The sequence below is a fragment of the Panthera tigris genome, chromosome C1 (genome assembly GCF_018350195.1).
Source record: "Panthera tigris isolate Pti1 chromosome C1, P.tigris_Pti1_mat1.1, whole genome shotgun sequence".
NCBI lineage: Eukaryota > Metazoa > Chordata > Mammalia > Carnivora > Felidae > Panthera > Panthera tigris.
This window is the reverse complement of record NC_056667.1, coordinates 22,101,428-22,117,588: the sequence shown is the minus strand read 5'-3', so window position 1 is coordinate 22,117,588 and position 16,161 is coordinate 22,101,428. Positions and strand designations below refer to the sequence as shown.

The 16,161-nt window shown below is 52.4% G+C and overlaps 1 long non-coding RNA gene across 1 annotated transcript; it reads left to right on the top strand.

Annotated features, from left to right (window-relative positions):
- Positions 1–11,828: 11,828 nt before the first annotated feature.
- On the top strand, positions 11,829–15,519 carry LOC122241126. The gene is made up of 3 exons (XR_006221108.1): positions 11,829–12,330; positions 12,693–13,287; positions 14,885–15,519. It is a non-coding gene; the product is annotated as an uncharacterized LOC122241126 (long non-coding RNA).
- The last annotated feature ends 642 nt before the right edge of the window (positions 15,520–16,161 follow it).

Below are 16,161 nucleotides of genomic sequence, written 5' to 3'. Positions count from 1 at the left end.
ACGTGTGAGCATGCGCCCGAGATTGGGGTGACCCAGGAAAGGGAGGAGTCAGGAAACCCAGCAACACCTCCCTTCTTTGACCGCTCTGGGAGCCTGTGAGCAAAAGCCTGGCACACAGTAGAGGCCGAAGGCAGTGGGGGAAGCAGAACGACATCAGTGGAAGGGCTGGGAGTTCCAGTATCCAAAGGACCTTGCTCTGTGACCTCGGACATATCCCTACAGCTCTCTGAGCTTCCCTCTCCTTATGCACAATGGGGAGCTCGGCAGATCAAGATGCTTTGTTCACAGCTAATGTTGGTTATTAACACCTCTTGGTGGGACGTGGGGTGGGAGCAGGGGGTGTTCGCAATAAGCTAGTGACAGGGACAAACCTGTGTGGCCCGAATCCCAGGGCGCTGGGGTGATTCTCCCCACAGCTTCAAGGCGCGAGAGAAACAGCTGGAGAGCCAGGAAAAGGCATTACTCCTTCCCAGAGTGCAGCTGCCAGTATGGGTGTCACATGCCGAGACGTGACCGAGGCTGTGACTGGAAATACTTAAATTTGTCAGCGCTCATTTATTTACTCTCGGCTTTGTTCCACAGAGGATTTGGAGGAGCTCACAGCAAAAGCCATTCAGTAAAGTGAGAAAAATAAATAGAAACACACAAATCGGGACCGGGAGACACAAATCAGAGGGAATACAGACGAGGGAACACAAATCAGCTGTCAGGACCCGGAGATGACAGGCTCAGAGTTGCAGACTCGAGCCCCAGAGCATCCTGGTGACCTGGGGGAAAAGGGCACAAGGTCAATCCCCTCCATCCCATCTCTAAGCTTTTCTCTTCTTCTCAGGCTCGAAAGCAAGTGTCACAGTTGTGGCCGAGCCTCTGAAGGGGCCCTGGTCATGTTTGCTCCAGAACTATGATAGGACAGAAGTGCCAAGGGATGGAAGGAAGGCCTGCCAAGTCCTTCCAGAAGGATTCTCAGAGACCCTGCACTTCTCCTCTGCAGGCTTCCCCACACCAGGCAGGCCCAGAATCAGGTGGTGGTAACACTTTGGGATAAAGAGACCAGACCTCCGAGAACCTCGGATTAAGTCCCCCTGTCAAGGACTGTGGACTTTATTGTAAAATGTCCTGGGGTCCAGGGATGGGTTTTAGGCAAGACAGGAGAGACGGGATCCAGGTTTATCTTTTATAAAAATAGCGTGTATAGAGTGAGAGACAGAACCATCGTTGACCCAGGTCTGTCTATCTCCAAACCCATGCCCAGCCACCTCCACATGCTGTCCTCTTCAGCCCACCTGACTCCCAAGCCAGCCTCTGTGACCTGCCACGGGGCCTGGACCCTCCCCTAGCTCCCGGGATGGATGGCAGGAGACATGCTGTGTGACCTCCAGCCACTCCCTTGCCCTCGCTGGGCCTCAGCCTTCCACACTATTCTCCTTCCCTTCCCCCCAGTCTGCAGGATTCCCTTGTGGAAGGCCGTTCAGGGTCCCTGCTGGCCGGGTGGTGTGGGGGCAGGTCAATGGAAAACCCCCGGATGTGCCTGGATGAGGCCTCAGGAGGGAGCTGGCTCTGGGGGGTCAGGGTCCCGGGACCGGCATCGGCACTCTGCCCGTGACCCCCTCTCTGGGCAGGGGTGGACCGTGACCCTCTGGGACTTGTCTTCCCCGCCCGCGAAGTGGGACAGACCCAAGCGATGCTTCGGGTGCCCAGAGGAGGGGGGGCTGGCTCCTTCGATGGACCCCACGCTCAGGGGCAGTCTGGGTGAGGGAGGGCCGGCCTCCCCTTTGCCCCGGAGTCCGGCTGGAGCCCTCCACGCCTCCCCCTCCCCCAGCCACCGCTCCCTCCCAGGCACAGGTGTAGGCAGAGGGGCCTGCAGGTGCGAGTGGCACTGGGACCGAGGGGTGGGGCTGCAGGGGAGAGCCAGTCACCTGTGAGCATGTGAGGGCGTGTCTGTGCGTCAGAGGGAACGCATCTGTGCGTGAGTGTGTGTGTGACTGTGTCTGTGTGTCCTGTGAGTGCGTGTCGTGGTGCGTGAGTACGTGTGCACCAGTATGTCTACCTGTGTGTCTGTGTGAGTGCACGAGTGTGTCAGTGCTTGTGTCTGTGTGTATGCGTGAACACGTGTGTATCCACGTGAGCGCGTCTGTTTACGTGCAAGCGTGCACGTGCGTGTAGTTCTCTCTGTGTCTGTGTGTGTGTGACTGTGTGTGACAGCTCTGCTTCCTGAGGCCCTTTCCCCACCTCCCCCTCACTCCAACAGCAGGCTCGGGGAAGGTTCTGGAAGGGTCTGGGGTCTCGGTTTTCAGCGACCGAGCCCAGCCAGGCCTTGGGGCAAGGGAGGTCCTTCTGACCTGCCCGGTCCCTGGCCAGCGCCCCCCTCGGCACAGAAAGCACCAGGCCCCTCCCTGCTGGCCGGGTGCCGCCCACCTTGTGGCAGGACCACGGGCCCAACTATGCTGTTCTCTTTGCACGCTGCCAGGAGGGACCACTATGCCTACTCCTACTATCCGTAAGTAGCTCCGCCCCGCCCCCTGGGCCCCGCGTCTTCCTCCTCCGCCCCCTCCCCCTCCTCCTCCTCCTCCTCCCCCCTCCTCCTCCTCCTCCCCCCTCCTCCTCCTCCCCACTCCTCCTCCTCCCCCTCTTCCTCCTCCTCCCATCCTCCTCCTCCTCCCCCTCCTCCTCCTTCTCCCCTCCCCCTCCTCCTCCCCCTCCTCCCCCTCTTCCTCCTCCTCCCCTTCTCCTCCTCCTCCCCCTCCTCCCCTTCTTCCTCCTCCTCCCCCTCCTCCTCCCACTCCTCCCCCTCCTTCTCCTCCTCCCCCTCCTCCTCCCCCTCCTCGCACTCCTGTCCTTCCTCCTCCTCCTTTCCTTCCTCCCCTCCCCCTCCTCCCCTCCTCCCTCCCCCCTCCTCCCCCTCCCTCCCCCCTCCTCCCCCTCCCCCCTCCTGTTCTCCCTCCTTCCCCTCCTCCTCCTCCTCTTCCTCCCCCTCCTCCCCCCTCCTCCTCCTCCTCCTCTCCCTCCCCCTCCTTCTCCTCTCCCTCCCCTCCTCTCCTTCCCTCTCCTCCCCCACCCCTTCCTCCCCCTCCTCCTCCCCTCCTCCCCCTCCTCCTCTCCTCCCCCTCTCCTCCCCCCTCCTCCTCCTTCTTGTGTGGAGGTCCTCATGCAGATCCTCACGCAGGTCCACAGCCGTGCACGTGTGTGTGCCCACCCTGGCAGCTGTCCCCCACAGTGCACACAGCTGTCGGGTCACCACGAGCTCGTTCTCCAGCCAGGTAGCCCCAGGCCCTTCAGACCCACCGTTTCTGGGCGCTTCCTCTGGGCTCTGTCTGTACACAGGATCCTCACAGCCACCGAGAGAAGCAGCACCGTGATCACTCCCGTGTTACTGATGCGGGGACCGAGGCTCAGAGAGGTCAAGGGACTTGTCAGAGGTCCCAGGAAGAGCCAGAGCTGGGGTTACCACCCAGGCCCCATCGGCCTCCTGATGCTACTGTTTTCTGTCTCTGTCTTCTCCTACTCTGCCAGCCTTCCAGAACATTCCCTGCACCTGTGCTTGTTCTCCCTCCTTACAGAGCAGGCTCAGGAAGCCCCAGGACAGCCCAGGGGATGGTGGGCTCTCACCTCCTCCTCCCTGAACCCTCCACCTGCATGGACGTCCTCCAGTGTCACACGAGCTTTTCCAGCCACCAAGACCGCCTTCCCCCGGCAAGTCAGGGGGAGCCTCCAGCTGGGCTTTTACAGGAATCGCTGACAAGACAGGTCTCCCTCCCCTCTACTTGTGCAGTTAATGTTCGAACAGAAATGCAGAACTTTTCCAAGTGTCCGTATTACGTCCCATCTGCTGCACGAATCTCGCCCTGAGTTCAGCTGGAGGCCGGCAGTGTCCCGTGTCCCTCCGGCTTCTGTCCTCTGTGGATCTGCTCGGTTGGTGGCTGTAGTTCTTCCCAGTGAACCAAGAGGCCTGGGTGGGGGACAGAGCCCTGTGGTACACCACGGAGACTGCCTTCTAGCGTGACTGGCTGTCCTCTGACCATGGCCCTCTGTCTGCCCTCCCTGTGGTTTCCTGGCATCTGCCTGTCCCTCCCTCTCTCTGTCCCCTTCCCCATCTCTCTTCTTGTCATTGTCATTTTACTGTCTCTCCTCTTCCCCCTCCTCCTTCTCTTACCCTCCTGATTCCCTTGCCCTCTCCTCAGCTCCCTCTCCCTACCTCCTTCCTCCCTTACCTTCTCTCTTTTGTTGATGTTCAAGGTCATTGCCACAGAGGCTTCTTTTCACCTGTCCCCAAAGGGGTCCTCAGCTCTGCCACTGGCCACAGTGAAGGTGATGCCCACAGCCTAGTGGTTGTGGCATTCAGGGGTCACCCTGTCTTCCCTTGCTTCAGACAGCTCTTAAGCCCAGGACAGACTGGTTGGAGTCTATGTGTCTGAGAAAATCAACTCATTAGCTTCCTTGTCCCTATGGATGATCAGTGGCCCTGAGCCCGCATATCCTGGAAGCCCTTTCTCATGTCTACCCCACATCCTTCATGCTATAGGGCTGAGCAGGGGAACAGCTGTCTCATATTGAGCCTTTCCTGTGATTGGGCCCCTGGTTCTAATGCTGTCCATTTGGGGTTCCATGTCATTTCCCCTTTGCTTATTGCTAAGTCTCTGATCATGGAGCCGTGCCCCCTGCCTCCCTGCTCCAGCCCTCTCACTCCTTCCTCCTGGCCCTGAGTTCCCTTCCCCCAGCCTCCTAAGTGAACAGGGTCAAGCCCTCTCATGGCCCTCTCCACATCAGATGAGCTCTGTAATACCCCTAATCAACACTGAAATAGCTATTGTGCTCTGGCTGGCTACCAGTACTGGCATTTGAAATATAGGGAAAGCACAGGTATTACCTCTGTACTGAAGGAGCTTTAGAACAATTGAGGACTTAGACACAGACCTGTACAGGGTTATGAAAGAAATGAGGAATAGTTAACCCCCTCCTGGGCATTGCTCTGGTCCCACCTAATGTGAAAAACAAGACCCAGCAGGATCAAACTGTTTCCAAGTAACTTAACCATGTCCCAGAGCAATGCTTAAGAATATTTATAGGAATACAAAAATTTCTGGCCTCCAACAAGGCAAAACAAACAATGTTTGTCATCCAATCAAAAATTACCAGACATGCAAAGAAGCAGAAAAATATGACCAATAATGAGGAGAAAAAGCATTCATTTGGAAATGATACCGGATACAGAGTGTGGTCAAAGATAGTGTGGCTGGGAATTCAAGCTGGGTTCAGCACCTTTTGTGGTCCAGACACCACTGCTGTCCTTTCTTCTCTGAGGAATAGATAACCTAACTCTGTGGTTTAGATATGAAAGCGACATTAGTTTTGACACTTCATCAGTATGCAAGTCATTAAAAATGGACTTATCAAGCACACTTAGCACCAAGATTTGGGTTCTCATACCATTTTCCAATAAAAAGAACCCAGGATCCTTGAAGAAATGGCTGATTCTAGGACTAGGTCAGAAAATATACAAGGTGAGCCTGGAGCACCTTGTAGTGCCAGAAAGTAAGCAAGAGGTGCTGAATGCATAAACACACAAAATGATGGGAAAATGTCAAAGGAACACAAGAGACATTGGCCATAGCTGGAAACAGTTGAGCAACCAAGTAAATAGTGTAGTATCAGATTATAACCCCAAGTATAAAATATATACTTGTGAGTCCAAATTGATTTAATACATGATTGAATAAATCAGCAAATAGGGAAGAAGAGAAAAATCTCCCACACAGAAGAATTCGAAATAATTTAGGTTGGATGCTTAGCACTCAAAGAGGTGGAGCTTAACTGCTCCTTAAGTATGAGCTACACATAATGACTTCCTTCCAAAGTGCACAGTATGAAAAAGAGAGAAGGGCAACTTCATAGTGGAGAAATCTGGCAAACACTACTTTAGCCAGGTGGTCAAGGTTAATATTAACAGTGATAAGTCATGTTAATAGCACGTGTCATTGACATGATGTGACAAGAATGGCACTTTACCTCTGTGGTCTTCTGCCCAAAAAACTGTAACCCCAGTATAACCATAAGAAAAAAAATCAGACAAAACCCAGCCTGAGGTTCAATAAATGATACTGAGACAACTGGGTATCCACAGGCAAAAGAATGAATTTGGACCCTGTGATGTTGTTGTTTATGAGAAATATATATTTGGTCATTCAAATGACCAAAATATGCTTCTCATATACATATGATCTTCATCCACAGTTCCTCAGGGTTCACAGCTCCCAAAACACTTTGAATTTCCAGCAGTGTTGAGAGTGGCAAAGGTGCCTTTTATTATATTATGTGAATGAGGTGAGTTTTGGACCCACAGAAGGATACCAGAGAACCAACCCTGTGATCAGCGGGTTAGAACTTTCAGTCCACCTCCCTGACCTGTGGGGAGGGGAGAGGGACTTGAGGTTAAATCAGTCTCCAATGCCAATTTATAATCAATCATGACTGTGTAATGAAGCCTTCCTTAAAAATGCAAAAGGGACAGGGTTCAGAGAGATCCCCAGTTAGCGAACATTTGGAAATGTGGGGAGAGTGGTGCTCCTGGAGAGGGCGTGGACATTTCATGTCCTTTCCCCACACCTTGCCCTATGCAGCTCTTCCTGAGTTCCATCCTTTCAAAATAAACTGTTAATCTAATAAGTAAAATATTTCTCTGAGTTCTGTGGAGCCACACTAGCAAGTTAATTAATTAACTCACAGAGAGTTCAGAGAACCTCTGATCTATAGCTGGTGGGCCAGAAGTACAGGAAACAACCTGGACTTGAGACTGGAGCCTGAAAGGGACAGATCGTCTTGTGGGACTGAGCCCTTAACCTGTGGGATCTGATGCTCTCTCCATGTAGATAATGTCAGAATGTGTTGAACTGTAGGACACACGGCTGGTGTTCCAAGAACTATTTATTGGTGTGGGGAACCACCCACCCAGTGTTGGAATTGGGTCCAGGAACCCCAACGAGACCCTTACCTCACACCATATATAAAACCAACTCAAAATGGATCCAAGTTCTAAATGCATGAACTAAAACCATAAAACTCATAAAAGGAAACTTAGGTGTAAATCTCCATGACCTTGGCTTAGGCAATTGTTTCTCACATATGACACCTAAAGCACAAGCAGCCAAAGGGCGGGGGGGGGGGGGTGGATAGGAAAATTGATTTCATCAAAATTAAAGGCTTTTATGACTCGAAGGACATTCTCAAGAAAGTGAAAAGACAGCCCACAGAATAGGAGAAAATATTTGTAAGTCAGACATGATAAGGGCCTAATCTCCAGAATATATAAAGAACTCTTACAAGTCAACAATAAAAAGACAATCTGACTTCCAAATGGAGAAAGGATTTGAAAAGACATTTCTCCAAAGAAGATACACAAATGGCCACTAAGCACATGAAGAAGATGAGCAACACCATTAGCCATGGGGAAAAATGTGCAAATCAGAAGCACGGTGAAACACCTCCCCACCCGCCCAGATAGTTATAATTTAAAAATGAATAATAACAAGTATCATTAAGGATGTGGAGAAATCAGAATTCTCATATACTGCTGTGGGAACAAAAAAATGGTACAGCTGCTTTCGCAAACAGTTTGATGGTTCTTCAAAACATTAAACAAGAAATTTGAAAACATATATTCAAGCAAAACTTACACACAAATGTGCACATCAGCATTATTCATAATAGCCAAAAAGAGAAACAGCCCAAACGTCCATCAAGTCCATTAAGAAAACGGGATATATTCGTATCACACGGTTGAATATTATTCAATGGAGTCTTCACATCCATTAGAATGGCCACTAACAAAGCAAACAAACAAAAAAATAACAAGTGTTGGTGAGGATGGGGAGGAACTGGAATACTTTTGCACTTTTGATGGGGCAGCTGCTATAGAAAATAGGGTGGCAGGTCCTCAAAAAATTAAAAATAGAATTACCATACGATCCAGCAATTTGGCTTCTAGATACTTACCCAAAAGAATTGAAGGCAGGATCTCCGAGAAATATCTATATACCCATGTTCAGAGAGCATTATTCATAATAGCCAAGAGGTAGAAGCAACCCAGCGTTCACCCATTCAGGGATGAATGGATAAACAAAATGTGGTCCATACATACCGTGGAAGGAGATTCTAAAAGATGATACAACATGGATAAACCTTGAAGGCATTATACTGAATACAATAGGCCAGTCCCCCACCCCACCTCCCCAAAAAAAAGAAAAAAAGAAAAGATTCTGTACAATTCCATTGATGTGAAGTATCTAGAGAAACCAAATTCACAGAAACAGAAAGCAGAATGGTTGTGGTCATGGTCTCAGGGAAGGGGGAAGGGGGAATGGTTGTTTAATGTTTCATATCAGTGTCGCACAACGAAAAAGTTTTGGAAATTGATTGCACAACACTACCGAACCATGCACTGAAAAACCGTTAAGATACATTTTATGCTATGTATATTTTACCACAATTAACAATTGTTTTTTAAACGAAGTCCTGGGGCGCCTGGGTGGCTCAGTCACTTAAGCGTCCAACTCTTGGTTTCGGCTCAGGTCATGAACTTGCGGTTCGGGAGATCGAGCCCCGTGTCAGGCTCTGCGCTGACAGTGCAGAGCCTAACTTGGGATTCTCTCTCCCTCTGCCCTTCCCCCCACTCAAAATAAATAAACAAACGTATAAAATAAAATAAACATAAATGAAATCCTGTACACGCTACAACACAGATGAACCTTGGCGACAATATGCTGAGTGAAAGAAGTCAATCACAGAGGCAACATATTGCATGACCAGTTTTATACGAAATGTCCAGGAAGGGCAGATCCATAGAAACAGAAAGTAGCTTAGCAGTTGCCAGGGGCTGGGGGAGGAGGGAATGGCAACTGATTCCTAGTGCATACTGGGATTCTTTCTGGGGTGATGAAAATGTTCTAGAATTGGCAGTGATGGCTTCACAACCTGCGAATATACTGAGAACCACCAAAATGTACACATTAAAAGGATGCATCTTACAGTATGTGAATTATATCTCAATTTTTCTTTATTTTATATCGCAATCCCACTTGAGAGACATCCTACACATTATCTGACCAGTAATCTTCAAAACCCTTAAGTTCAGGGGCACCTGGGTGGCTCAGTTGGTTAAGCGGCCAACTCTCAATCTCAGCTCAGGTCTTGATCTCAGGGTCATGAGTTCAAGCCCTGCCTTGGGCTCCACACTAGGCACAAAGCCTACTTCAATTTTTTTTTTTTTTAAATTAAGTTCATCAAAATGAGGAATGTCACAGCCAAGAGGAACCCAAGTAGCCATGGTAACTAAATGTAATATGGTATCATCTGTGGGATCCTGGAAGAGTAGAAAGGACACCAGGTAAAAATGAAGGAATAATAAAGTATAGACTTTAGTTAATAATAATGTATCCAGGGACACCTGTGTGGCTGTCGATTACGCGTCTGACTTTGGTTCAGGTCATGAGCTTGCAGTCTGAGTTCGAGCCCCACATCAGGCTCTGTGCTGACAGCTCAGAGCCTGGAGCCTGAGTTGGATTCTGTGTCTCCCTCCCTCTCTCTGACCCTCCCTTGCTCATACTCTCTTTCTCTCTCTAAGATAAATAAACATTAAAAAAATTTTTTTAAATAATAATGTATCCATATCGGTTCATTATTTGTAACAAATACACCATTTGGAAGAATGTTAATAATGGAGAATTGGGTCTGGAGTCATGGGAACTCTGTGCTCTCTGCAACTTTTCTATAAATCTAAATCAACGGCAAAACTAAAAGTTTATCTATTTACAAAAGCGGTTTACCCTATCGGGCAGGTAGTGGCAGGCTGGCCGGAGGGGGCTTGCTGGAAACTTCCCACACTAACTTTGGAGCCCCACTGCCGCCAAAGCACTGCCTAGAAAAGCTCTCTGGGGTTCTCCTTCTGGGCCCCAAGCATCCTGAGCTCTTGATTCGGACGGGTACCAGCGGGTTCCACCCAGACGGTTTGCCACAAAAGTGCCTGTTTCTTTCATTGCCACAAATGCTCCTTTCTCAGGGAGCGGGAAAAGGGAAACCTGATAGGCCACAGGACCCCACAGCGCCACCGTCCGGGGTGTGAATCCTGGTGCTGCGTCTCTTCTCTGTGTTGTTACGGGAGAGAGCCCATCTTCCTGGGCTCGGGGTATGCAAGGCCAAGGGCAGCGTCATCCTGTACAGTCCTGGCCAGGCCGCTGGCTGTATTTGCATTTGTATTTGTGTCTGCCGGCTTGTGTTGTCTTTGGACTCCGCCCGGAAGCTGCCCAGATTTGCTCTGGCCCCCTGACATTATCGTGACCAGGTGGTGCTATTTGCTTATGCTCAGCGGCCCTGAACTCGTGCTGGGCCGACGCTGAGAGCTGCCGACCCTCCAGGGAGCTCTCACACCTCCCCTTCCTCCACCTGGAGAGCTCTCCCTAGGGCCGTCAGCTCAGCTTCCATAAAGAGCATGCGTGATCCTTTGTCTCCGCAGCCCTGCTTTTGGAGGTCCTGAGCGTTCTCTGAGCAGGAAACAATTCTCTCCTGAAATCTGAGCGCACGTTTTACGTGTTGGCTACAGTCGCCTCTTCCGGATCCTCTCTCCACCGATGCTACCTTTCACATCCTGGTCCAAACCCTCACACGAAGACGGATGAAAGTCAGGTCAAGCCCCCCTCTTGCTGGCTTCCTCTTTCCTCAAGAAGCGGCCCCCAGCTTTCGGGACTCAGGGGATGTCTGACTTCTCAGTAGATTCTGTGGGCACTCACCATGTGCCAACAGTAAACGGGGCATTTCTCAGGCATCGTGCCATTTAATAATTACAAAATCTCTATTGGATAGTAAGGACTTTATCCCCTTTGGCATATGTGCAAACGGTGGTTCAGAAAGGGCGAGTACCCTTCCCAGGAGCACACACTTCCATCCTCCTCACGGAGGTTCACAATGGACATAAGCGTGTTCAAAGTCCTGAAATGTCCTGCAGAGAACAGACCTGTTTAACTTTGTTTCCATCAAAATCTCCCGGACTCACTTTTCAAAAAAACTGAACACATACATATTTTGTTTATGTCGTAGACGGACGACCCGCCGCATCATCTTGTGTCAGTAGTGTTCTCCGGAAGACACTTTGGGACACTACATTGGGCAAGTCACTTGTTTCCAAGCCTCCGTGGCGCTTCTGGCCATGATGGGGTGACAGGTGGCTTCCTTCCCACTGTCAGCAACGAAAAACAGCACAAAGTACATGAAAAACTGCTTTCAAATCTTGGCTAACAGGCAGCTCAGGACTGTGATCCCCGAGAAGAGAAACAACATAAGCTGAGTCCCACGAATGCACAAGCGAGTGCCCTGAGGCGGGTGTCGGCCAAGTGCGTGCCGAGTGAATGGGGCACTTCACTCAGTCCCACGACCTGATCTGGGGGACCATGGTGGGACGCGTGTCCTGGGGGAGGCTGACTGGGAGAGCAGGCAGTGGGTGGGCCTGGGGGGAGGGGATAGTTTTCCCTGGGTGTGTGTGTGTGTGTGTGTGTGTGTCGCTGTGAACCCCTCGACCTGTTCCCGGATTGGCTGAGGCCGCTGCACAGGCTGACAATGGAAATGCTTGCGCAGGAGAAACGCCTCTATTCAGGTGCCTCATGTCGATCTGCAGAAGGGGTAGCAGAGGCAGCTAATTTCAGCATTTGCTTGTCTTTGAATGGGGGTAATTACTGGGAGTTGCCAATTGTTCCAGATTGTTCCCTGGAAGAAGGGAGGGGGGGGCACTCTCCTGGGCTCTGCTGAGCGCTGCCCCCTGCAGGCAGTGTGGTGAGGTCACAGAGGGGTGGTCCGGGCTGGGGAGCCACAGGACAGAGTCAGGGGAGCCCAGGATCCCAGCAGGCGGGGCTGGGCCGATAGGGCCCTCCGAGGTCACGTGACCCAACCCGCTCATTTTACAGCCGGAAAAACCGAGGCAGGAGGGAAGGGACTTGCCCAGGGGTGCGCCGCGTGGGCCCAGCCAGGCTGCTCGGCCCCAGGGAACAGCCTCCATGTTGGCCACGCTCCCCCGCCCCTCCCCCATCCCCGGGTCTGTCTGGAACTCCCCAGCCTGGGGGCTGTGCGCGTCAGGAACCCCCTGTCCTTTCTCTGACTGCAGGAGACCAGCGCAGTGGTGGGGTCACTGAGGCCAGCAGCCTCCTGGGGGGCTCGCCGCGGCGTCCGTGTGGCCGGAAGGGCTCCCCATATCACACGGGGCAGCTGCACCCCGCAGTGCGCGTGGCCGACCTCCTGCAGCACATCAACCAGATGAAGACGGCCGAGGGCTATGGCTTCAAGCAGGAGTACGAGGTGCAGGGCCCCAGGCCAGCCGGGCCCCCTCGCCAGGGCCTCGCCTGGCTCCCCCTCACTGTGGACCCTGACCCTGGTCTGACCTCAAATCCACTCTCATGATCCTGGTTTTGACTCTAATCCTAAACCTGACCCTTATCTGATCCTTTCTCTGAACTTGACCTGCTTCCTAACCCCATCACTCCCCTCTCCTGCTCTCTGCCTTCGTTTTGAACGCTGGTTCCTTGCTGATTAAAGGTAAATGCAGTCATTCATGCCAAGCCTCAGCGTTGGCCCTGACCTAGCCTTCACTGTGACTCAGCCCTCCAGCTTGCCTACTTTATCCCAGATGAGGGGCTAACCATCTTTTTCCTTCTTTATAGGGCTTCTTTGAAGGCTGGGATGCCATGAGGAAGAAACTGTCTCAGAGACCCATGCTTGAGAGTCCTGAGGGATGGCCTGAAGCCTAGGGGAGCAGGCAGGAGGCAGTCAGAAGGGGGCTTGGCAGGGGTCTCCAGCGTTCTAGCTCAGCCCAGCCATGAAGAGCCATCAGGCCAGATGATCTCTAGCATCCCTGAGGAAACTGATTCCAGAAGGAAGGGCAGAAGGCTCTGGAAACAGGGAGCTGGGTTGCCTGGGCTTCTGTAGTCTCTCTCAGTGTGAGCTTTGCCAAGGCCTGTCTTTCTGGACCTTGATTTCTCCATCCATAAGACAAAGCTAATAACCCCAATGGGGCACCCCTCATGAGGCTGTTAAGAGACCATTGGCCTCATTCATCCCCCAAGTCCCAGGAGATGCTGAACTCGGTCATGCCAGCACTGGATGTGGAAAAGCAGCATGGCCCTCTTCCCCAGAACCTCAACAAGGACCCAGCATCAATGTCCTGCCACCTGACCGCCGCCAGCCCTCCCTTAGCTCCACTGATGGGGAACCCCCACATCTACCTCAACATGGCCCTGGTGGATGGGAGGGCTGCAGGTAAAGCACACCCTAGGGACCCCCAAACCCCACCCAGAAAAATGCCAGGGATGGAGGGAGGAGAGCTGGAGACTCTGGGAGGGTCCCCTCTGTGCCCACCTTCCTGGGGACCAGGCCTGTGGGATGATCCCCTCCCCTCTGGTGCTTTTCAGTTCAGAGACATCAAAGCCAGTGCTCCTCGTCCGTGTGCCCATCTACACACTTGGGGGCCTGGAGCGGAGGCTCTCTGGGGGTCCTGCCAGCCCTGTGAGTCTCTGAGCTGGGGAGGGCCACGTTGGGGCACCCCGGTGCTGGGTAGAGAAGCTGCTGGAGTGGCCCTGCCCCCTCCTGGGGTCCCTGACACCTGATCCCAGCCACAGGGGGTCGGCCCAGGAGCCAGAAGGCCCTGAATCTCAGACCACACTGAACTTGTCAGGGTCTGTTTGGAGTGGCTGAGTCTACAGAGAGCCCCATCGGGTGCACGAGCCTGAGTTTTACGGTCTGGCTGCGACTGGCCTCCAGCAGCTGTTAGTCAGGCTACATCTGAGCCTTCAGGAAGTCCCAGGGAGGGGAGCTGGTGGATCGGGGAGGGATGCTCTGTATCTCTGCCCTTCCCTTTGCAGGATTACAAAGGGCAAGTTCAGGTTTGGTCAGAGGGTAAACCAGGGGCAAGGCCAGAAGAAGCAAGACTAGTGCTTGGCTCTAGGAGCTTGTGTTAGCCACTGAGGTCAGGAAGAGAGCGGGGGTCAGGTCAGGGAACTGGGTTTTAGGAGAAAAGCATCAGGAGAGGGAGACGTGGCACAGGTGGAACAAGGCAGGACACCAGGAGGAGACTTGGGGCCAGGGCACTGATGGGGAGAAGGCCAGGTACCAACACACCCGGCAGGTCAAGGTCAGGAGGGAGGAGCAGAGTCCGTGCCCATCACTGTCTGGGGAGCTAGGGTTGGGGTCTCAGACCGTCTCAGTCACCGAGTTGAAAGGAATTCAGAAACTTCCTTCGTTTATTTAAATGCAATGTCGAACCCCTGCCATACACTGGGTGCTGGGGATACTGAAGGGACAGTACAGGCAGAGAGCCCTACTCTCCTAGACCCTCCTTACACGGGGCATGAGCGATAATCAGGCAAGCGTGAGATGGAATGTCAGCAGCTGGCCAGGGCTATGAAAAGCCATCAGGCGGGAGAAGTGGGTTGTGGGGCTCTCACTCACCAGCTGTGAGACCCCGGGCAAGTCAGCTGCCCGCTCTGGGCCTCAGTTCCCATCTGTAAAATGAGGATCATCCTGAAAGGATCAGAGGAGTCCATGATTAAGTGCCTCACTTGGTGCCAGATGTGCCTAAAGGGCTCCCTTCACAAACACACAGCAGAGACAGACGCACCCAGGCTGGGATGACCCAGGAGCGTGAGCCCAGTCCAGCCCCAGGCTCAGGCTTCCACAAGGGGTAGAGTGGGGGAGGAGGGGGCCAGTAAGGGGTCCCAGTCACTCCTGGCTCTGTCTAAAAACTTGCTGTGTCCCTGGGTAAGACACTTCCTGCTTCTGGGCCTTAGGTTTCTCCACATGAAAACGGCCTGGGATATACTGACTCTGTTTGCACACTGGCTCAATCTTGCTTCCTCAGTCTCTCCGGTGGCCAGAGGACACAGGCTATTCCAATGGCTTCACAGTCCAACGTCGTTTCATCTGAATTACGAACTCATGGAACAGCACTACCCCCCGACTCATGCTGTTGACGCATCGCTTGGATCCTGGCCTGGCCCTCTGGGCCGGGCCCGGGGCTTTCTGGGAGAATGTCTACTGAAGCGGCAGCTGCCTCCTGGGAGCTTTCGGTCCATCAGGGAGCCAGAGAACCACAGCACCACTCACCGTCCCTCCACCGACAGTTTTGCAGATGACAGACTCTTGGAAGGAAAGCGTGTTGGACCAAAGGTGGGAGAGAAAATCTCCACGGGCCAGACCTGCAGACTGAGACTCACACGATGGGATTTCATATGCCCTAGTGAATTAAACATGCAGTGCAAAATAAATCAGCAGCTCGGGAACAGAGGAGGGAGACAGGCCTTGAGACGGGACTGACAGAGAGCTCAGTGTGAGCCCATGAAGTGACATACCTCTCGTGTCACCTGCCCCATCCAGCCCCGTCCCAACCAAGGCCCGGCCTGCGAGATGGAGGGAGGGCCCCAAACCTGCTCAGTTTAGTAATAACAAGAACAATAGTGATAGTCTCTGCTCCAAAGGTTTACTCTGTATTATGTACTCACGTTAGCTCTCTGTCCTCACACGTTCACATGGTTGGTATTATTAGTACCATTTTACACAAAAGAAAACCGAAGCTCAGGAAAGCTAAGTAATAAAGAGCTGGTAAGTGGCAGAGCTGAGACTTGAACCTCATTTTATCTGACTCTAAAGGCAGCATTCCTCTGTGCACATCCTGCCACTTTTTAGGCCATGTAAATAGAGATACGGAATCTAGGAAAAGGGAGGAGAGAACTCTATTCAACCGGGAGGCTCAGGCCCTTGAACCATCAGAGGCACACTTCAAGAGGCTCACGGATAAGCTGAGCATGGCCTAAAGGCGGGGCCTCCGAGCTGAGAAGGGCATGGGAGCAAGGTCATATTGATGAATCAATTAATCAATCGAAGCAGTATTTATTAGAATCCTACTACGTATTAAGTGCTCTTCTAGGTGCTTGGAGAGGGAGAGGTGAAAAGGTGGACAAAATCCCTGCGTTCCTGGAGCTTGCATTCTGATAGGGAAGACAGATAATGGTCACACAACTGCATGTTAGAAAGCGATGAGCATGGGGCGCCTGGGTGGCTCGGTCGGTTGAGCGGCCGACTTCGGCTCAGGTCATGATCTCGCGGTCCGTGAGTTCGAGCCCCGCGTCGGGCTGTCAA